The sequence below is a fragment of the Lycorma delicatula genome, chromosome 8 (assembly GCF_047948215.1).
Source record: "Lycorma delicatula isolate Av1 chromosome 8, ASM4794821v1, whole genome shotgun sequence".
Classification (NCBI taxonomy): Eukaryota; Metazoa; Arthropoda; class Insecta; order Hemiptera; family Fulgoridae; genus Lycorma; species Lycorma delicatula.
The window spans coordinates 97,184,266-97,208,199 of record NC_134462.1 but is presented as its reverse complement, the minus strand read 5'-3'; the positions used below and the strand labels follow the sequence as shown (position 1 = coordinate 97,208,199).

Genomic DNA, 23,934 nt, shown 5'->3' with positions numbered 1-23,934 from the left:
GGCTGTTGTGCGCATGCGCACGTTGGAAGCTGCAAGGGAGAGACAGCAATATTGATGCAGCAGTGCCGACCCCGGCGAGCTGGTGGAAGGTAGTTTTTTTTTGCTCCGCGTGTGTATGAAACGCGTTCCTTGTTCGTTTCCTTTTCTAGTTTAGTCTGTGGAAGAAATATGAAAGCCGTTTAGTTGGTTTTTCAGTAGTGATCAGAAGATGGCGGAAAGCAAGCGCCGCTCTTTGATTGCCAAATCTATCCAAAAACACGTTGGAAAGGCGAAAGAGAAGGCAATTAGTAAAAACGAATTGTGTATTTCTTTCTGTATAAATAGAAATTTAAATTAAACCCCGTAGGACTACAGTGTTTTTAAGCGGACATTTTATTAAGTTATTATTTAATAATACTAAAATATATTATCTCTATTGACATTTTATTATTTATTCGGTTAAACCGAATACGGGTTTTAAGCGCAATGTACTTATGTGAATGTATTCTTGAATGTGATAAAGTGTACAATTAGATTATTATCCTGCTTCCAGCTATTCTATTTGATTCATTTTTTCGGTTATTTTATTTTACAGAAAACTTTAACTATGGCATTGAAAAGGCCCAGAAAAAATCTTTCTGGAGCAGCACCCCCACTAATTTTAGCTACGAGCCGCCACTGCTTTAGACTGTAGTTTCTTGTAACAATTTTTTATTCTAAATGTAATAAACTAAATTTAATTTAAAAACACGGAGTTCTTTTTCAGACACCCGGTATATATTCACTCATTCATAGGGTTCTTCCATTAAACCCATCGGGTTGGTCTAGTGGTGAACGCATCTTCCCAAATCAGCTGATTTGGAAGTCGAGAGTTCCAGCGTTCAAGTCCCAGTAAAGTCAGTTACTTTTCTACGGATTTGATTACTAGATCGTGGATAACTTTGCCTATATTTAATATTATATATTTAATATTCCCGGTATATAAATAAATCATAAATCAATATATATATATATATATATATATATATATATATATATATATCCCGAAAAATTAAATAAATCACGTATAAAAGTTATTTTATTTTGGTATCATAACGATGATAGTCCGTATTTAACGTAAAAAATTAAAATGAATTTAAAATTCAAATAAATTTCTAGTACCACCTGACTATAGGAGTAGCGGTTAGATATATTTTTTTAATTTATTTAGTTTTGGGCGCCATGTCGACAAATTACAAACAGATAATTACCAAATATTAATAATACACTCGATTTATTATTTCTTTATTTATTCCTTACTCAAAGTATTTTAATTTCGTAAGAACATATAGTAAGTGCTTTGTGGGGTTAAATGATTTATCTTATTTTTTATCGTTAGAAAATTTCCTTTACTATAGGTATATTCTTTTATTTCGGTCCGTTATTGCCACCATATAAAACTTTATAAGTATTATAAATAAAAGGTAACTTCGATCATTTTTCTTTGTTGTAAGAAAGATCACATTTTAAAAGATATTTAGGTCGCCCTCTTTGAACGCACGTCTTTACATGATGCAATAAAGGTAGCGCTTTTTTATTTATTGAAATAGACTGATAATGGCGTACAAAAGATAAAGACTGTCGAAATAAAAATGTTTAAAAGTAGTACAAGAATTCGGTTCAGACATCAAAACGTTTGTGAGAAACGTTTTTGTTACATCGTGCGATATGAAAGATTACGAGCTCTGTTATCCGAAACAGAAAAAAAATATGTTCGAACGGGTACAAGATACAAAATACAAATAGAAAATAAATATATATATATATAAAAAATAATATTCGAAAAAGAATTTATGCAGCGATAATAAAAAAAATTATATTACCATTCAAGGCTCATGTTTTTCATTGTCAGCTGTCGCACACTGATAACAAAAGGCTGACCCTCGCTTATTTCGCGCCGTGCCGTGTCGTTCGTACGGGTGTATGCATTCGCTTGTGATCAGTATGCCCCCACCATACCAATTTTGAACTCCCCTTCCACACTAACCTTAACCGTCTAGCAACAGTAGGACAGAGCGCGAGCGACGTTTATGCGGAGGGCTGTGAACAGTGCATTACTGCGCGTTACAAGAATCGTGAGTGAACGCAAAGTGAATGTAACCGCTTGGTGTAAAGTGTATTTAATTAATTTATATCCTAATAATATATTGTGAATGTGAAAATAAAATTATACAATGTAAATATTAGCAGTGTTGTGTTTTACAAATATTAAATTACACTACTTAAGAGGAAAAATTAGTGTCTGCGATTAAAAAAATACTTTTTAAAAAAAATCCATCCAATAAAGGTAAAGTTTATTCCTTAATGAAACTTAACAATATATAAAAGAAATTCATTCCAATAAAAAGTATAATTTATTTACGTCCAAATTTATAAATAAACTTAGTATTTATATAAAATAAGCGGCTCTTAAACGTCATCATACGCGTTGAAAAAAAGTTTTGCTTTTATTTAGTAACTCAGTGCTGTCAATTCAACCATTTTAATACCGTTTTTATATATACCTGTACGAATTTAATTGCGTGTATTTATGTGCGTGCGCAAGCTTTCGGATTTGTATGCGTTTAATCGTTAATATGGATACATAGCTTGATTAAGTTGTCATCAATCATTTCCGGGAGAATAATAATAAAGTAGATAAGTTTTGGATTAAATGTTACCTTAAATAAAATTTCAGTCCTTTCCTTATGTTACCAACATCCAATTTTACTTATTAATGAATTCATTCAGAATTTTCATGTTCACATTTATAAACCAGAATGCTATGCGGGAGTATGTTGTGTAACATATTACATACCCGGGCTTATTGTGTCATTCAAGTCTGGACGTCTATTGAGTCCCGACACGCTAAACTAACTCGAGAGCTATATGTTGGCATCAATTCTGTTTTATGAAAAAACTATGATAAAATGTTATGCGGCTTCTTGTGTATATGGATCGTTGCGATTAAATTTTTATGAAAAACGGACAAGCGGTCGGAATAGTTCGCAGCCACGTAGCCGAGTCTTTTATGTCTTAACAACGTATTCGTTTTAAAGATATAATTATTTTTATTTAATACTTCGAGATTTATCTTAAGTAGAGTAGAAATCTTTATTGTTAATTATTAATATTAGTTTGCGTGATCGCGAGCTGGAAGGCTACTTTAACCGATACAATGCGACGATCACTAGCAATAAAAATGCTAAGTGTAAGAATGTGTATTAGAAGAGATTTATCGGATTTTTTGTTTCCCTCAACATCAGATCGGTGAATACTTTCCCGGCTAGAATATAAGCAAAAAAAAAAAAAAATTATATTTTTCTGTTATTTCATTAGTTATCGATTTCACAGTTAAGATTCTTGTTATTCGATCAGATTGTACAATTTTTATCGGTTCAATCACTTGTAATAACAAAAAATTAAACCTTCGTTTTTTTACTGAAAATATACACATATAAGTTCAAAACGTTTAATTTTTGCAAAATAACGTGTAAAAATATGAATAATAAATCAAAGATAATGGGATATTACCGTAGTCACCGCTTGCCAGAAATTTGTTTTCATTCTTTGGCCGTTACTAATGATGGATCGTTGAATATGAAATTTAACACGTAATAAAACAATTTTTAGTTAATAATGAAGGAAAAACTTTATGCTGATTTTTTTTTATAACTACCATAACATATTTTTAGTTCGGATCATATAAGGAGATTTAAACCTATTATAACAGATGAGAAAAAACTAACTTTGTTTACGTTAATTTTTAGTACAAACGAATCGTTTAAATTTAGGCATATTCAGAGTTAAACGAAATAATCATGACAATATAGCGTACTTAGTTCGAAGAAGTCTTCAATAATATAAATAATTGTTCATAAAATAATTCTTTGATAAAATATTTTTTTTAAATTTATTTTGTTAGAGCCTTAAAAATATGAAACTATATATATATAAGAAAAGCCTATTAAAACAAAGTACAAAAACGATAAATAGATTTCTATTATGAAATAAACGAATATTTTATTCTGATCGATACATAATCACGTTATAAGGATCATGTAACGGATAGGTGTGCTACTCAACGCTTCAAGAAAGGAACTGTCCAGCATTTACCTGGATGTAATAAGACAACCTTATTAATAAAACTTTGATCATGGAAGCATTAAAAAATTCACAATTTATTATTAAATAAAACACAGGCGTATTGAGGTTCATAATAATTATTTAAAAAAACAAACACGTAAAATAATTTCAAGGTAAGTATGTAAAGATATCAAATTAAAATAAATAATTAACAAGGCGATAATGAATGCAGGTTTTTTAAAATTTTATTATTTAAAAATTCATCAACAGAGTAATATTTTTCTGTAAAGAAAATATTTGTTCTTAATTGTATTTCAAGTGAATTGGAGGGGAAACCTTTTAAATGATTCAATAATTCATTAAAAATGACAACGGAAACATAATTAGGTCTTTTCTTGTAAGCCGAAGTAGTGTGTTGAGTTTAACAGTTCTCTTGGCCACGTTTTATAGAGTGGATATTGCTATTTAAGAATAAGCGACTTATTATTTTTAGCAAAGATTATACCTTAATAAATATAACACAAAAATAATTTAACGAGTTTAATTTTCAAAGTATCGGTGTACACGAGTGGTACTTACGGAATCATGATGCGTACATTGGTGATCTGATAGCCAATTTTTGTATTTTGAAATCTCGATGTGACTTTTTGAGGGAGCTCTAAGAGGTGATATCCTTAAGACGGGATATAACTACGAATAATAAATATTTAGTGTTTAATTAAGGGCGCTTCAAATCAAAATTTATTGCGATTTAAATATCTTTTACAACTATATAGCTTGTTATTATACTCGTTTTACAAACTATCCATTTATTCATAACAAATAACCCTAATTCTGTTTAATATTACTTTCCCGTCTAGATAACCCTATAGCTTTAGAAGGGAAAGTATTGTAAACGATAAATTTGGGCATATGAACTCTATTTGGGCATATATTTGGACTCTAAATCACCTTAAAATACCAAGAACTACTGGACCGATTTTGACCAAACTTGGTCAGATTACTTGTGTATATATAAGGGCATTGATGCCACTAAATTTTCAACGTAAAAGGTCAAATGGGTGAGGCTGTTGAGCACTATCACTCTAAGTATCTTGAGATTCATAGGTAAGCGGTAGAATTAAATAAACTAATAATATTTATTTATTTAATAATATTTAAAGTATAAAAAAGTAACTCGGGCTGGCTGGGTCTCGAACTTGATCGCCGAGTGACTCGGTACCTGGTGCGTTAAGTCTAGCGGCTACACCAGTCTGCCGACCGTCAAACGAAATTTGTTCTATATAAGTTGTGAATTACATTAGTGCAGTTAGTGCTGACCGTCGCCTCTAGTGCCGCCACACCCGCGCGAATTAAATAAACGAAAAAATATTATATTTAATAAAATAAGATATTTTAAAAGCCGTGCATTAGATACAACCTAGAGATGTAGGACTTTCCCGTCGCGCAAGTAAACTGCGTTCTAGGACGGTAAAGTCCTACAACTGTGTTGTCAACTTTTTTTAAGTTCTAATATGTACTATTACGTAAAGTAAAAGCAAAAATACGGTCAGAATATTTTAGGTTATAGATTGATTAATTGTAATCGATAATTTCTCTTTATTTTGTAATATATAAAATAATAAACTGTAACCAGATCTTAAAAAAAGATCTAATAACATTCAGCATTAATATCTGTGTTATAAAAACATTGGAGGAAGTGAATTTAATTCCTTTTATTAGCAAAGTATTATTATTATTATTATTATTATGAATATATAGTAATTATTAATGGCTTTCTTTGTGTTAATATACGGTTTCAAATAACATCATAATATATATATATATAACATATATATATAATATATATATATATATATATATACAGATTTTTATAGGTCTTTATTAATTTTTATATCATTTTTTTAAACGTACTTTTTTTTGTTTTAAATATCACGCGGTCAATTTTCTACTTCAAGTATTTATTTTTCCAAAATTAAAGAAAGATTTCCTTCCACAGTCGTTCGTAAACGTACAAACAAACTTTATTTCTATAAGAATTTGAATACTAGATCGTGGATACCGGTGTTCTTTGGTAGTTGGGTTTCAATTAACTACACATCTCAGGAATGGTCGAACTGAGACTGTACAAGACTAAACTTCATTTACACTCATACACATCATCCTCTGAAGTAATATCTGAACGGTAATTCTCGCAGGCTGAACAGGAAAAAGAGAGACTAACTGTTTGTATAGCTGTTTTTTTTTTGTGTGGCATTCTGTTATGCGACGACTGTGTGCTATTCTAACAACCAAGATAATCAGATTTTATTTATTAAATCTTTAATTTTTTTAATAACAACTAGAAAAATGTTTCACCCGTTTCCCATAAACAACACTGCTGCTCGTTAACAGGTATATAAATATTTACATTTAAAAACAAAATTACAAACAAAGGTTAATGTGTACAAAAGTAATTTTTAAAGGACCAGCGTAAAAAAAAAAATTAACCGTTGTATAAGGACCCTACAAAAACAGAATACACGTAAAAATCCACCGCTCAAACTAAGCAAGTTTTAAAAAAGATTTCACACTTTTTCATTTCAATCATCAAAGATAAAGGTAATACAAATAGTTAAAATTACCAACAACAAAAAATAGAATATAAATTGAAACAAATCGAGTTGTAACTTACTTATATTTAAAAAAGGAGAAGATTGTACTCTAGTAAATGCCGAACAACTTTAAATAATTTTACTAATTAACCTATAAACTCAATCCATAGTTAATTTCAATGCACGTAAAAATCATCAAGTTGTATGCTAGAATACTAATCATTATGGTATGCACTGTATTAGTTTTAAAAATGTAGCGATAAAAAAAGTCCTCTCTCGACTGATACACAATACAACATGTATTTTAAATTGGATAAAACTTTTAAACGGCACATAAAACTATCTTTTTAAAAACGATCTTTTTTATATACTACCTTTTTAAAAACACTATTTTCGATTTTTATAATTAATTTCTTGAAAACACGGAAGTTGAAATTGCACAAAAACGGGATATTTTATTCCTTAAAATTTACCATAATTCCTACTGGTTTTCTTGAAATAAATTGCAAACAATAACGCATAAAAAATCAGGTTGAATACGGTACAAAATAGAATATTACAAGTAGTTAATAAGATATAACTTTTTGAAGGAGTTTTCTTTCGAAAAGAATTCTATAGTACATTGTAAGGAATAATATTTTTAGGTTACTGTTTGGAACACGTCTTCCCAAATCAGCTGGATTTGAAAGTCGAGAGTTCCAGCGTTCAAGTCCTTGTAAAGTCAGTTATTTTTACACTGATTTGAATACTAAATCGTGGACACCGGTATTCTTTGGTGGTTGGGTTTCAATTAACCAAACATCTCAGGAATGATCGAACTGAGACTGTACAATACTACACTTCATTTACACTCATACATATCATCCTCTACAGTATTATCTGAACGGTAATTACCGGAGACTAAACAGGAAAAGAAAAGAAAAAAGGTTACCGTTTGCTGTAACCTTCAACGTTTGCTATATATCTTCAACGTGATATATTAAGTTATTGAAATGTTTTCGAGTAAACGTATAATTTAATTATAAGACTAATTTTACATCAATAACCTATTCTAGGATAATAAAACTTTTATTTCTACAGCAGTAAATGTGTTCTATATTTACGAATTTCTAATTTGTTTTCCGATTAAAAAAAATACCCCCCCATCGGCACGCCGGAAGGCGGAGGTGGATTTCACCGGGGCTAAGTAGAGGAAAAAAGATTTCCACCTTAAAGTTAAAAAAACTTCAAATTTACTCAATACAACAATGGTTGCGAGTGAAAAAAAGTTTCACATCTTTAGCATACGACAAGCCCCATCTTACAATTCCAGCAACATTTTGGTCATCCCTTTCTGTAAGGGTTGGTCTTATCAAAACACACAAAAGTTTTAGGTAATGTTTAGAAGTTTAACGATCACTTTAAACCGATTCGGTGCTTTGCCAATTAAGGGAGGTATGATTTTTTGTCTTCGAAACCCCATTTTTCCATCCCCTGGGCCACAGGTTGGTGATATCAAAATACTACTTAGATACGTTTTAGGCCCTTATCCGAAGAATAGAAGGAACTTTACTTAATAAGAAAGTTATAGCGATATTTTGTTTTTTCGAAAACGTCACCCCATTTTCACCCCTATGTTCGATTTTGGCCGTTAACGAACTAGACCGATATTTTTGATCCAGTTATTTTTTAGAGAAAATTACGGCAGTTATCGTGCCCACAACCCACCGGGTTGGTCTAGTGGTGCGTTCACCACTAGACCACTTATAGACACCCGGTATATATTCACTCATTCATAGTGTTCTTCCATTAAATACATCGGGTTGGTGTAGTGGTGAACGCGTCTTCCCAAATCAGCTGATTTGGAAGTTGAGAGTTCCAGCGTTCAAGTCCTAGTAAAGTCAGTTATTTTAACACGGATTTGAATACTAGATCGTGGATACCGGTGTCCTTTTGGTGGTTGGGTTTCAATTAACCACACTTCTCAGGAATGGTCGAACTGAGAATGTACAAGACTACACTTCATTTACACGCATACATATCATCCTCATTCGTCCTCTGACGTATTATCTGAAAGGTAGTTAGTTACCGGAGGCTAAACAGAAAAAATAAAAGGAAAGTTATCGTGCCCACAAGAAAGTAAACTATCTATATATATATATATATATAATTTTTTTTTTTTTTTTTGAGCTGACGGTGGTTTTAGGGTCTGGGGACGTGAAACGCGAAGATATGTGGAAATTTTCCAGAAGTCGAATCATGGTACCCATTACAATAGGTAACTTTCTTATGAAATCTATTAAAAAAAAATGATTCATTCTATTACAAACTATACGCTTAAAGCGATAAGATATTATCCAGTATTGCACCGTACAATCTATTAGCGAAACGTGTAATTAAACTTAATCGTGCTGATAAGAAAAACTCATCTAACACACACATACATACACACAAAGTATACTATATATAGGTTGTTTGATTAAGAGGTGATGTAAACCTAACCAAAGTAATTAAACGATGATTCATGTACTAAATACAGTTAATGAGATTTACTCATTACCAATGTTTTTTTTTTTTTTTATTTAACTTCCGGATCCACCGTTAGGCATTCTTCAGAGGATGAAGCTGAATGATTTGTAGCGTGTGTGAAAATGCCATGCCTGACCGGGATTCGAACCCGGGACCTCCGGATGAATGGCCGAGACGCTACCACTCAAACATTACCAATGTTTGCTCGGACTAAATTAAGCAGGACTGCCCCGGGCGCCAAATTATGTCTAAAACTTGTAGCAGATAAGTGGGTTTTGTTTTAAGAGTTAATTTTTAAAATGCAAGACAATGGAAAATTTATAGTTGAATTATCATGCGTTCTTCAAATTATGAGTCTATTATTCTTTATTATTAGGACGAGAACCCCGCGTCAAGTAAAAAAACAAAACTGTTTCAAATTTTACTTTACTTTAATTTTACCCCTCGTTTTTTTTTTTTTATTAATCATCCTCAGGAAAAGGGTATGAAGCTTGGACGAAGATTCCTACAAAACATGATTCAAATTTAAGTTTATACCCACTACTGGGTAGATTATGTGATAAATTGAGCACACATCCGGTTTAAATATCTGCAAATGTCTTATAAGGTTTACATGGAATATAATATGAAGCAAAGTACGAACCAGTTATACGAGGGATGGTATTGTAGTATCGGATATAAGGAAGGCTGTTACCCAGTGTGTCCCAAATGCAGACCGATACACTCAGTAGGAATACGTGTCGATTCATTTAATTCTGTAATTATAAAACCATTCTAATGAAGATTCATGTTGATTGTGTGAGAGACTGAATGCAAATATCAGGATTAAAAATATTATAACATATGTGACTGTTCCAAGTTAACTTTGAACGAAAAAATGGCAGACGGTAGAAGACGTTTTATATTTGTTATACTAATTCCGTTAAAAAATATTAATGAAAAATAGTTAAGGAAATTTTTTAAAATAATTTAAACAATCGATACAAACGAAATCTTAATCAATCGAAAAGTCAGTTTTCCGCAATTTTGTTTTTCTCAAATTGTTTTCTAAAAAAATATATATTAAAAAAAAAACGCGAGACCATTGAGATTATCAGTTAAAACGATGATTAATGATGTTTATCCAAGAAAAAAAAAACATGAGAGTTCAATTAAGTATATCGTAATGAAAATAAAATATATTCTATTAAGGTCCCCAAGTGTAATTTCTACGACGCAGTTTTCATCATTATCTTCTGATAACGAACAATAATAATTCGAGATGGAAAACAATTTGCATATGCCCTTGTGCATTTTCATGTACTTGTGCTTTCTACGGAAAAAAGTGAAAAAATATATAAAAGCGAGAAGTCATGTTATGTCATACTCTTTGATAAAAGCGTTATTTGTACGCAGTAGATAAAACTACGTGTCTCTATTATACAGAAAATAATTTTTAAATTCGAATTAATGATTCTTGTATTTTCTAAATATAGAATATTTTGCTTTAAAAAAATGTATAACAAACTTTTCTCGATTTGCCGTAAATTTATTTCTTTAAATTTCCCGATAAATAACAAAATGGTTGAAAATTTATCAATAATAAAAAATTGATGTAAATAATGTCAACTTAAAAATAAATAAATGATTTCCTTGTACGCCTATTAAATTACATATACACATTTTTAAAAGTATATAAAATTTTATTTCACTAATAACTTATGATTTTTTTCATCTTTATTTCTTTTATTGTTATTGAATTATTATTTATTGTAATAATTTTTTTTTGTAATCACAGGTTAATAAATCAATATATTTAAATTAAAAAAAAAGGAAACTGAGTCGAATTCGAACCGATGTGCCTTCCCCTTGTAAGATCCAAATATTTCATTAATTAAAATTTTATTTGGCTATAACTCTGGAACCAATGAAAATAAGTACCACTTATTATATATCGTTGAAAAGCTCTGAATGAGGGCATATTACTGCAGTTAAGGAAAAGTCCAAAATCCAATTTTTTTTGGATACTTTTGATTCAGTCGATTGCAAGTTAGATATTTTCGAAATTTGTTTCTGCAATTTGCAAGTCGATTGCAATCTAAAGGGGAGGTGCACAACTAGATGTTACAACAGTCCTAAATCCAAAACTTGCAACATCCTACGGCTAATCGTTTTTGAGTTATGCGTACGTACATACGTACGCACATACATATGTACATACAGACGTCACGCTGAAACTAATCAAAATGGTTTCTGGGAAGTTCAAAAAGGATATTTCCGAATTTGTTTTTCTGAAAACCGACTTTTTTCGCGATCGCAATACTTCCTTTACTTCGTATAAGGAAGTAAAATGTAAACGTAAAAAACTATCTCGGCGTAACGATAGATGAAAATCTGAATTGCAGTCTTCATATAAATTGTCATGTAAAAAAATTAATGTAAAATCTTATATTTTACAAAACGAGAGTAATTGTTCGCATCCCGGTATTAATATTAGTATTTTACATTTTATGCAATCAATTCTGCAATACGGTTTATTAATATGAAGTACAATACTTGATTTTCAAAAGTGAACTTATGCAAAAACTAATTATAAAAACAACTAAATGAACCATGAACGTATCCGAGTTGCTTCACTGCCTAAGTAAAATTAAACATTTTTATAACCTTATGATTATATTTATAATGTAAGGAAGAATATTATAAAATTTCTGATATCTATTTAATTTCATAACTGTACACATTTAAATCTATATAAATCGAATTTTTCATAAATTCCATTCACCTTAACTTAAATTATTATGATAAAAATAATTTTAAACCTATTATCATTAACTGGATTAAGGGAAATTATTATTTTCGACTTTATTTCAAATGAATTCTGGGGCATCAAGATTTTTTATTTACTTTTTCTATTGTATAATTATTTTAATCGATTGTTTAATTATTTTAATCGATTGTTATAATAGCCTATTATCATAATCTTAAGATAGCAAGATTTTAAACTATGTAAACTATTTTTTTTTAAATATTTAAAATGACTACAACCAGTGAACAAGTTTTCATTTTTTTTTTTGGATGTTCCCTCGTAATTTTTTTGGAACATTTAGTAATGTAATAATTTTTTGATTTCTTTTAATCTTGTATTTTTATTACGGCAAATAAATTCAATTATATATGTGTGTGTTAGATATTTTCGAAATTTGTTTTTGCAATTTGCAAGTCGATTGCAATCAAAAGGAGAGGTGCACAATTAGATTATTTTTAAATGTGTTTCAATTTAATATTTAAATCTATTCTTCTCATATTTTTAAGATCGTTTAGAAAAGACAAGTATTTTTTCGATTAATACGATATTAAAGAAAATGGAGTGATTAAATAAATAACTTTCAATGTCAAAATTGATTTAATTAAAGAAGACTCATAAATAATAATTAATGAAATCATTAATTATTACTTCATTAATTAGACAGGTTACCCGTAAATGTTTTATAAACATATTTTAAAATTATTCATCTACATTTAAATAGTGTATTTATAGTTTTTATGATTCTTGTTTCATTGACCGAACTAATTTACTGGACATAATAACCGATTTATTGCAACTAATTATTTCCTTTATTCTTCAATTATACATATAATATTTATACATATATATATATATATATACATACTAGAAATATATTAATATTAAATAATGTTTCAGCATTATTCTGAAGGACCATGGAAAAAGCGTTAGGATATCTCGATCAGTCCAGTGTTAGAATACAAAAAATTAATAAAATAAATAAGACTAGGAATTTCAAAATTCATATTAATTATGTACTAAGTAACTGTTAAGCAAATAAATGAAAATAATAAAATCAAATAGTGTAAACAGAATCGATACAGTTTAATGTATATATATATGTATTTTTTTTTAATAAAGCTTATAATTAACTATAAAACAAAAACAGCACGATGCCACATTACAAATAAACTGAAATCTAATTCTTTTGTAGTGAAATAAAATAAACACAGCTTTAAAATCACAAAAACGAATTTTGAAAGTTTATCTTGAGTGGCATATCAGTCGAAAATGTGATACTGTTCATTAAAACAATTCCTTACCACCGGAAGGCGGAAGTTGGTTTTCCCGGTGCTAAGTAAGGGATAAAAAATAAAAAAGATTTTCACCATAAAGTTAAGAAAAAATTCAAATTTACTCAATACGACAGTGGTTGCACGTGGGAAATAGTTTCACATGTTTAGCAGACGACAAACCCCATCTTCTTACAATCCCAGCAACATTTCAGTCATCTCTTGCCGTAAGGATTGGTCATATAAAAAATTGTTTCAGACAAAAGTTTTAGGTTATGTTTACAGGGCTAATGACCATTTTAAGTAGATTCGATGCTTATGGGGAGGTATGACTTTTTTTTGTCTTCAAAACTTCATTTTTTACTCCCCCTGGGCTAATGGTTGGTGATATCAAAAAACTTTACTTACATAAGTTTTAGATCCTTAGCCAAAGAATAATAGGAACTTTAAACGAATTCGAAATTTTACAAAGAGTAGCCGTGTACGATTCGTTAAAAAAATGTCGTTCAATGGAATCGGATTCACAGGCAAAACGACATTAACAACCTTCCACAGATCCATACGTCTGAGTGGTATTCATAGGATACGGTGGAAGAGCTCAACCCTTAATCCGATTTACATGAAACTTTAATATCATTAATGTCCAGTTTACATGAGTAATAGGGATTTACAAAAAAAAGGTCCGTCCCATGGATATTAAAAAAAAAAGGTAAACATCAACACACAGAAATTCACTTAAAAACAGATTTAGCCGTAGGTTATATTTAATTTCTGAACGCGGGAGACCTCAAAAAGTCCAGAATTTAAAAAACAAACCCGAGTATCCCACTTTTTACCCGTGCAATATTTTTCCTAATAGAGTTTTATAGGAAAGTAATTTTCATGGGATAAAAAGTGTGTAGGGAGATTTCCCTTATTAGGGTGGGTTACTTTATTGCGCAGGAAGTTGACAGTATCAGAGATGGCCGGTTCAGTTACATTTAAATGTTATCGGTTAACGTTACAATCTCTCGGCCACCACAGGTTATTGGGTTATAATTAACTACACATTCTCGATACAAAAGAACAGTAATGCTAAATAATATTAAAATAAATTGAAGAAAAACAATATAAGTATAAACATTTACAAAAAGATTATGCACGCCTTTTAAAATTAGTGACAATTTCCTTTGTTAAACAATTATATCAGTAGATAACGAGGAAATATATAATAATAAACCGATTTCTGTGGCAGAGTGATAGTATATCAGCCTATAATTCGGATGCCCAGATTCGATTCCCGTTCAGGCGATTTTCACACGCTACAAAATTCAATTGTATACTCCCACGCCGAAGCTTCGAGCTTAAGTGAGTTGATATTAATGATTTCGTTGACTTAATCATCAATGAAAAAAGGCTGACAAAGTAATCCGGTCAAGTCTACAATACTTGAAAAATGTTTTTTAAACATTTAAAAAAAACAGTTTTAAACACTTCAAAAATGTTTTTAAATATTTAAAAATAAATATAAAAAAATTTCCGAATTTTTAAAAATTTTAGGGTATTAATGAATTTTTTAAAATTATTTATAATGATAAAATAATATTAAAGTATTAAAATTTCAAATAAAAAAAATACAAAAAATAAAAATAATAATTTTCAGTCTTCTTTGTTGAAAAAAATAAAAATAAATAAACAAATAAATTAAAAAAATAATCGTTTAAATATACTGAAAAAATAAATTATAACTTTTCGAAAAAGTTGTTTTTTATTTTTGGTCCGGAGTATATTATATGGGCCAGAACTACTTAAATTTTAATTGCGCTTAAAGTGACAAAAAAATATTTTTTAATAATAAAAATTGGAAATTTGTACGTTCTTGTTTTAGCCTTTATTGGTGGGGTTTTGGGGGGGGGGCGAAAAACGCTTCGCGTTATCATCGCCTGGGACAAAACTATAACAAAATAAGATTAAAACTAAGATAGTAATAAGATTAAAACTGAAATAATAATTGAAACGTAACCATTAGGATAAAATACGAGTATACAACACTAATAACAAAATAAAATAAAAATTTATGGTTGGTTAACATTAAATTTTGTGATGTATATTGATACTTCTAACTAAGAATACCCGGTCTAGTACATTCTTATCATTGCCTACGGTGCGACGATGTCCCTCGTAATTTAAATTTAGCGTAAAGCCGCACACCGCATAACATAGCCGGCCTCAGTGGCGCGAGTGGTAGCGTCTCCGCCTTTCATTCGGTGGTCCCGGGTTCTAATCCCGGTCAGGTATGGCATTTTTACACACGCTACAAATCATTCATCTCATCCCCTGAAGCAATACCTAATGGTGGTCCCGGAAAAAGCCGTACATTCCACAAGCACGTGGCGCATAGTCAAGCGGCAGTCGCATCGTATTCATAAGGTTGTTTTTTGCTGACATCAGGTACCCGTGAGTAGGTCAGGTATGTCCTAATCGTAATCGGCAGAGGACCACTTTCTTTCGGCGAATTAAGATCCGGGGTTAGTAATTTTGGAAAATTGTAGACATGTTTTAATAATATATATTTATCGTATAACAAAATTAAAAAAAAATTGATATTACAACCGAAGGTAGATGGAGTAAAAAACAAAAACATATACGTCGATTTCAAGTGGTGGGAATTGAATTTTTTTAAAAATAATAACGTTATTTAGATTACATAAAATGCAATGTAGATAACAAATTTGGCAAAGTTTTTTCTAATCTGTCTCTAAAGAAAATCGAAATCGGTATTTTCACGATATCCCCCAGCCCCGTAAACGAATTTTGAAAAAAAATAATATGATCAATTCCCCATATATAGATATATTTGATTCAATTTGAAGAAAATCGGTTTGATCAATCAGGCCAAAATATATCAGATCAAAAGCAGTGCGAAACACATACGTACCCACATAAACACCAATGTTTTTTTTTTGGTCTATATTTAACTAGTTGGCAAATGTAAAAATACATTAAAGACTACTACTATTATGTAAAAACTACTACGTACTTTAAAACGTAAAAATTTGCAAAAAAACCTGATATCCGTTTTTTGATACGATCATCATATTTTGCCCCCTTTAATATAGCTTTTCTAGATATATTTATATTTTATATTTATTCTAGATTATATATATTATGTTAAAATTATATATAAAATACTTTATACATAATTCAAAATACTATATATAAATGAAGAAATGAAAATAGATATTAATAAATAAACAGCACTTATAAAACGAGTATTTGTGAAACTCGAAAAAAAAACAAGAGATTACAACAGAAAAATATAACAAAAATGCAAAAAAATAGTTTTTTCACGTTCATTCTAAATATACTGTTTGAAATACATATTTAAACAGTTTCGTATGTTTCATTTGTCAATTAATATTTATTATTATATCTTCTTACCTTATTTATTTATATATTATTTACTCAACCTCTAGTAACACAATCGTTAAACAATCATCGAATGGCTATCAGGCTTAAAGTTTTCCCATTCCATTTCAATATATAACATATATACTTTCTTAGCGATCAAGGGATGTAACGAGCAGCGGGTATTATTCGCTAGACTAGACGAACAACCAACCGATGCTGTACTTACTGCATCTGATTTAACAAAGCCGAATTACACGGCTGGAGGCTTGTGAAATACCGTACCGATTAAAAAGAGCGTAATAATTTCAAACGTTACAGTATTACAGAAATATACTGTTAAAAGCATTTCTTTATCGACTAAAAATTAATACGAATTTAATTGAGTCTTTTCTCGCCTAATCCGTTTTCTTAATTACAGTTCAAGGCCTTTATTTATACAAAAAACAAAAGAAAAGATTGGACACCAATTTTCGAGAAAAATAAAAACTGCAAACAATTGATTGGATTTTTTACTACCTCCCGGTTACAGATAAAAACATTAATAACAGGAGAAAAGCCCGTTGGTTTAATTAAAGTATAAAAGAAAAAAAAGACGCTACCGGAAAAAAAATACATCGTATAATAAAGAAACTAATCATAGATGTAACGAAATTCCAAAATAACCTTAAATAACAGTTCTAAAATCTATAGATAAAAAAAAAATTCCGATTCCCAACGAACCACATCGTATTAGAGTATATTGGATTACAGTTATCTCGCAGCATTCAAACGTTATCTTAAAAACACATTCCGACATAGCCCTCCGGCAACCGAACAACGAACGTCGAGACTACGTACTTGTGCCCGCACGCAGTTGCACAAAACAGGGAATTCCGATAACGACGTTTATATGAACGACTTCAACATAAACGATCTACGTTACTGTATTGTTCGATAATATTAAAGTCCCCCGGTCCAGTTCCTTTTTTATATAGAAAACCGTACCTACGATAATTTTACATTCGAATAAATAAAAATAAAATTACTTCATTCGACAATTGAGGTTATTTATTCTATTCTCATCTACATCATCGGAGCCGTTTGTTTGTCCGTCTCTCGAAACCTGTACTAAATTATGAAAAGAATCGTTCGATTAGAAATATCGTACGGATATTTTATTTTTTACAAACTAAAATAGTTATTTACACCCGTGTAAAAAAACTGCGGAACAAGTTATAAATTAAACTTTTATTTCTGAATTTAATCTAAAAGTGATAAAATTAAACATTTTTAAAAACCGACGAAGCCGTTTTGAAGAAACATCTACTGCAGACCCCCTGGCGGCTTATAACCGTAAAACATGTCTAAGAACCTGCTCTGAAGTGATACCTACGTAATGCAAAAAAAACGCATCGAAATCGGTCCAGTAGTTTTTGAGGAAAATGGTAACAGACATACACACACAACCTCTTACCCTTAACGCATATACCATGTCTCCGTTCCGTCGTGGGTAAAAAATCACAGGCTTAAACGAAAAATTACCGTAATAAGTACGTAATGGCTTTTTAATTTAATAGTTTTTAATATTTATTAGTTTATGTATATATATATAAAAAAAAATAAAACGTTGTATAATGGGTTAAGTTAACTTCGCTTGTATAACAGCGAGATCAGTTAAATGCACTTGACATTCCTTTCTATTACAAGGAATAATTTTAACTTTTATCATAACTGCTACTTTTCATGACCATCTAGTTTATTACACATTATACGCTATATTTCCTTTCAATCTTTTCCTTTTTCTTCAAATTATAAATTAACTACGGTTGGTAGGTTTACTTGGAACATACTGTTTAAAAAATATGAGTTTTGTCGTATATTTACTGCGTCTAGTGTAGTAAAAATAAATAAAAATAGAAATAGAATCGTACTGGAATTACTTACGTCTAGATGAACGGCCAGACATGTTATTATCGCCTGGAGAAATTCAAGCGACAGAATACCGCACTTATTTAAATTATAAACATTCAACAATATTTTGCTGCAATCAAGCGGATACATTAACGTATCATGTTAAAGTGTAACGTACGCAGTACACCCCTATGAATAATGTAAAATCAGTAATGAATAATGGAAAATTCATGGCCATGGACATGAAAATCCATCCCTCAAAATATAAACTGTATAGGATGTAATCGTAAAAATATAAAAACTGTTATCTAAATATTCATCACAAATAATTAAAAAAGGGTTCCCCGTAATATTGAAAAGTATTAAATTAATAAACTCCTGACTTAACAAAAGTTCTCATAATAACGTCCTTATAACAAATTTTAAATTTTTCAGAATTAAAGAATTAAAATAAAATTTCAAAGAACAATGTTTTTGTTTTGGCCAAAATCATCGATGATCAGTGATGTCCGGTGTCTCTGGAAACAGTGCTTATGATATCTCTAATGCAATATAATTATTTTTTTGGACTGGCTAAACCTTCCAAAATCAAGTAAATAAATTTTTTTTCACTTTTAACTATTCATTTTTCGTAGTTGAATCGTCTTCAAATATATCATAGAACAATTGTACGGAAATTAAGTTTGCCGCTCACCTGAGTTGAATTATATGTTATTGATTGTTCGGTGCATAGGCTTCTTATTAATTGTTAAATATTAACGACATGTATGTTTTAAACACCGATGTATATTAAACATAATTTTCAGGTTAATAATTAATGTTTATCTGAAAACTGTCTTTAATGAGAGGTGTATGATTTTTTTTTTGGGAGGGGAGTGCGAAAAATGCTTTCGCGTTATCATCGTTCGGGTCAAAATAATAAAAAGAGGCTCCTCTCGACATGAAAATATTAGTAAAATAGGGTTAAGACTATGATGAAAGCTAAGATAATAACAGGAATAAAATTGAAATAGTAAAAGAAACGTAACAATTAGGATAATATATGCAACGCGAATAACAAAATAATATCATAATTTATGACCGATTAAATCTATCTGTGAGTAGCTCTGGTATGTCCCAATCGCAATCGGCACAGGACTACTTCCTCTCGGTGAATCTTTCAGCATGAAGATTTCCATGGGAACACCGCACGTATCTTTGATGTGTCGTAGTTTATTATCCTCTGTAGCGGTCCGGTACCATTTTCTTCAAAGTGTATTTTTAATGGAATTAATAAAATCGGTTGTTGCAACTCGAGTGGTTAAAGACGGCTGGCTGCACATGCATCTTACTAGTTAATAGCGTTTATTACCAATGATTTCCACCCGGCTAGGGATTCACTAGAAATTTACCTCTGTGCTGTGAAGATTTAATTCGACGATTGTATTTTGTATTTCGGTGAGAGTACTATACGAATCGCTACAGATAAAGATGTGACAATATTTTGATTTAATGATATTCAAGGCCTTTTTTTTGGTGGGAGGGGGGGGGGCGAGGCGTTATCATCGCCCAGAATTTTCTTTAATAAAAAGGTAAAATTACACTAAAATAATAAAACTAAATTAGGTTTAAACTAATATAAATTATATAATTAAAATTTAAAACTAAGTTAAAACAAAAGTTAAAAAAGTGAAATAAAAGTCAAAACTAATATCGCAGACGGAGTCTTTAAAATATAAAAGTCTTTATAATAGAAAATGGAAACTATATAAAAACTTAACTAATTCCGATAGGGAGTGCAAAAGTCTCCCTACTCGGATAATAAAATTAAAGACATAGAACCCAAAAAATTAAAATTGAAAGTAAGGGAAAAAATTGACCAAAACTTTTCTAGCATAAAAATATTTATGACAATATTAAATTTTTTGCAGTAACTTAGTACTACGCAAAAACAGAAACATCCGGTTCATAATTTCATTATCATTGTACAAGCATGTCACGGATATTTCTAGGTAGATTAAATTTACGACGCAACGCCGCATAACATATGCAGTCTATGAGAATGTGGTGCGCAGTCATGCGGCAGTTTCTTCGTGTGCATATGAGTGCTTGTCCTCCTGAAATTAGGTACTCGTGTGTGATCCTCGTATGTCCTATCTGTAACCGGCAAAGGACTACTACTTCAAGTCGAGTTTTTCTGCAAGAGGATTCCCATGGTAACACAGAATCTTTAATCCGTCGGAGTTTATTATCGACGGTAGTTGTCCAGTCACTTTCCCACCTTGCTCTCAGTGATTGTTTTACACGAATAATAAAATCAGTGGCAATAACTCGGGTGGTGAAAGGAGGCTGAATACACGCTTCTTTGGCAGCATAATCTGCTTGTTCATTACATGGAATCCCTACGTGACTAAGGACCCAGCAAAAACTCACTTCTCTGTTGCGATTATTCAACTCGGCGATTGCATTGTAAATTTCAATGACGACAGGATGTTTTGAATAAAAGTTTTCTAACGCCTGGAGAGCACTACACGAGTCACTGCAAATAAGAATGTTTCTATATTTAGGGTTAATGATATTTAGAGTCTTTTTTATAGCGAGTAGTTCAGCGGTGAATACACTCGTAATACCGGGTAGGCCAAACATATAAGTTCTTTCATTGACAACAAAAGGCCATTTTATGGCGTACAGTTCAGTATTGCAGACTTGTAATACCAGATAGACCAAACACATAAGTTCTGTCATTTACAACAATGTATGAAATGCATCGCCTCACAAAATAATAGATAGATTATTTACGCTATCTACCTCGCTCTCTCTTACGGTCACGACGCAAGGAAAACGTTTTAAGTACAAGTTGTTATTTAAGTACTTAAAAAGTTACAATGTAGCATGTTACATTGTAACTACATTAAGTTACAATGTTTTAAGTACAAGTTACAAGTCGCACTCTCCGATAGTAATGTTGTAACTCATTACTAAAATTAAGCCTTCGTTGAACAGAGTGAAAGAATCTCTTCTAGGACTCAACATAAACAGAATTTCGGTGGCCGTAGAATGATGATATACAACAGCTCATTCCGGTAGACGAAAAAAAAAACGGAAATATTTCAAGAGCCACATGAAAAATGACGTTTCATCTAGATTTTTGTATAGTTTGTATACAGAAATAAAAAAAAAATTGGATGTAAAACTCTGAAAGAAGAGAAGAGAACTTCCGATTTTCAGCGGTATTGTTTCAAAATAGAACAGCCCGGGGAGGAATATATCAATAAATACTGATCGTGTTAAACCGGTACCGGGATAAAAATTGCAGCAAACAACCAATATCATTTAACAAGATTTGCCTACATCTTTGCTTTAGTTTCGATTAACTAGAATGTTTATTTAATTTTAAAAGGGATTACATTCTTTTTCTATTACTGTTAATTTAGATAAATGGGACTAATTATTATTTTTTAATGTATATTATAAATCATAATAATAGCGATAACGATTTTGATAATCTCGAAATACTCCATCGATAAGAAAATTAACCTCAATAAAACAGTTATGTTTCAATTAAAATGAAGATTGCTAAATATCAATCGTAGTCAATAATAATACTTTAACTGAACCGATTTATTTCGTATAACTGATTAAGTAATTCGTTGTATTTTAAGCTAATCCTTATTTAAAACACTGCTACAAAAACATTTATAGCGGGTGGCGTGTAGCTGTACACATTGCGTGCGAGAGAGATAAATAGATAGGACGAGTGAAAGAGTTAGTCATTCCTTTACGAAAAACAACTCGTATAGCTCCGTATACTTACATAGTATGCAGTGTCAGAGTAGTTAATAGCGCGGTAAGCCAACCATCAGCCTATGTGCACAGAAATACGCCGCCTGGTATACAGCATGAAATTGCGTAAAAAAGTTTAATTTTATAAATGAAATAACGAAAAAAACTTTCTTTTTCAACTTTATTTATTATCTACAGTTGTCACGCAAGGAAACAGTACACATACTTCTAACAGTAAGGTAGAAAATATTATCTTTTTCACCTCTCTCTCATTCACGCATATCATGTGTGAGCGAGAAAAAAAAAAAATTTAAATTATTAAAAGAAGGGATCGTAATTTTAATATCTTTTTAAAAACTACGCCATTATGTCACTTTAATATTTTTAAACCGTGTAATTTGATTTTTAAACCTCATAAATAATTATATTTAATTTATTAATAATAGATAAAGAAAAAAAATTAAGAAATCGATCGATCTTTTAATCGGTTAATTCACTGCATGCCTACTTTTCGTAGCGATATCGAGCGTTACCGTGGAACGTGTAAAGAATAAAAGATTGTTATCCGTTTGCAGTAAGGTGCGACAGTTACGGTTACTCATCGTCGGAATATCAAAATTATCCCAATTTTAATATTACTATAAGCGAATTAACAAACTTGGATGCACGTGCACTACGCCGACGTAGTCATTATTTCATCGAGAGCGCTGTGTAATAGACGTCGTGAAGCTAACTTCCACTCGTCGCGTGGATGTTATACTAGTAACTCCTTACCGGCCACTTAGTAAGAGTACTTATCAACTAATAGTTCCCTTTAGATACAGTTATAAATTTGTATAATATAAACAAACGACTACTAATACGAACAAAATTATTTCAATTGAATTATCGTGAATCGAAGCTGGTAAAATTAAAAAATAAATCGAATACTTTATATACCGCATGTAAACAAATTTTCTTAATACTTATTGTAATGTAATTAATACATAACTGTTTTTCTGTTCCGACTTCAAAGAATTTCCTGCTCGAACATATTTCACCATAAGTGCACAAAAATTGTATCTTTCATTTATCTTATCTTTAAATTGTATCTTTCATTTATCTTATCTTTAAATTGTATCTTTCATCATTTAGGCGTACATTTTAAAATGTCAAATTATCTGATAAGGTAATTCACATCTAAAAAAATCAAATTATTACGTTAATTAATTTCAGAATTTTTGTTCGGATAACAGGCAAAACTTACGGCTAATTAATTGCCTCGATTATTAGAATTAGCGTATACTAATTAAATTTGTTTTTCTTTTTGGTTATAAAAAAGCGGATGCATCAACAGCTATAGTCATCAGCCCGGTGGAAATTGGTAGCGTATGAAAAGAGCCATTTACCCGGATTCGAACCCGGGACCTCCGTGGGAAATGCCGAGTCGTTATCTACTCAACCACGGAGGTCGGCATTTATTTATTTGTTTCGATTACATAACATGTATACATTTTTGTAATAAAATAAACTATATAAAATATATAATAATAAAATGCTTTCTATATTAAAACGCAGAAAACGGACTCTGACATTCAGAATTTTTTTTTGGTGCAAATAAACTTTAGTACTCACTCATATACTATAAATGAAAAAAAAAAAAACTTTA

At 30.6% G+C, this 23,934-nt stretch overlaps 2 protein-coding genes across 3 annotated transcripts in view; one reads left to right on the top strand and one right to left on the bottom strand.

Moving 5' to 3' along the window:
* LOC142329562 (E3 ubiquitin-protein ligase MYCBP2-like) overlaps nucleotides 1–23,934 on the bottom strand; it is a 482,039-nt gene that overhangs the window by 441,329 nt on the left and 16,776 nt on the right. The window lies entirely within an intron of this gene.
* LOC142329564 (uncharacterized) overlaps nucleotides 2,039–23,934 on the top strand; it is a 103,288-nt gene continuing 81,392 nt past the window's right edge. The window contains exon 1 of the mRNA XM_075374244.1: nucleotides 2,039–2,305. The gene's annotated coding sequence lies outside the window, so the exon portion shown is untranslated. The remainder of the gene's footprint in view (nucleotides 2,306–23,934) is intronic.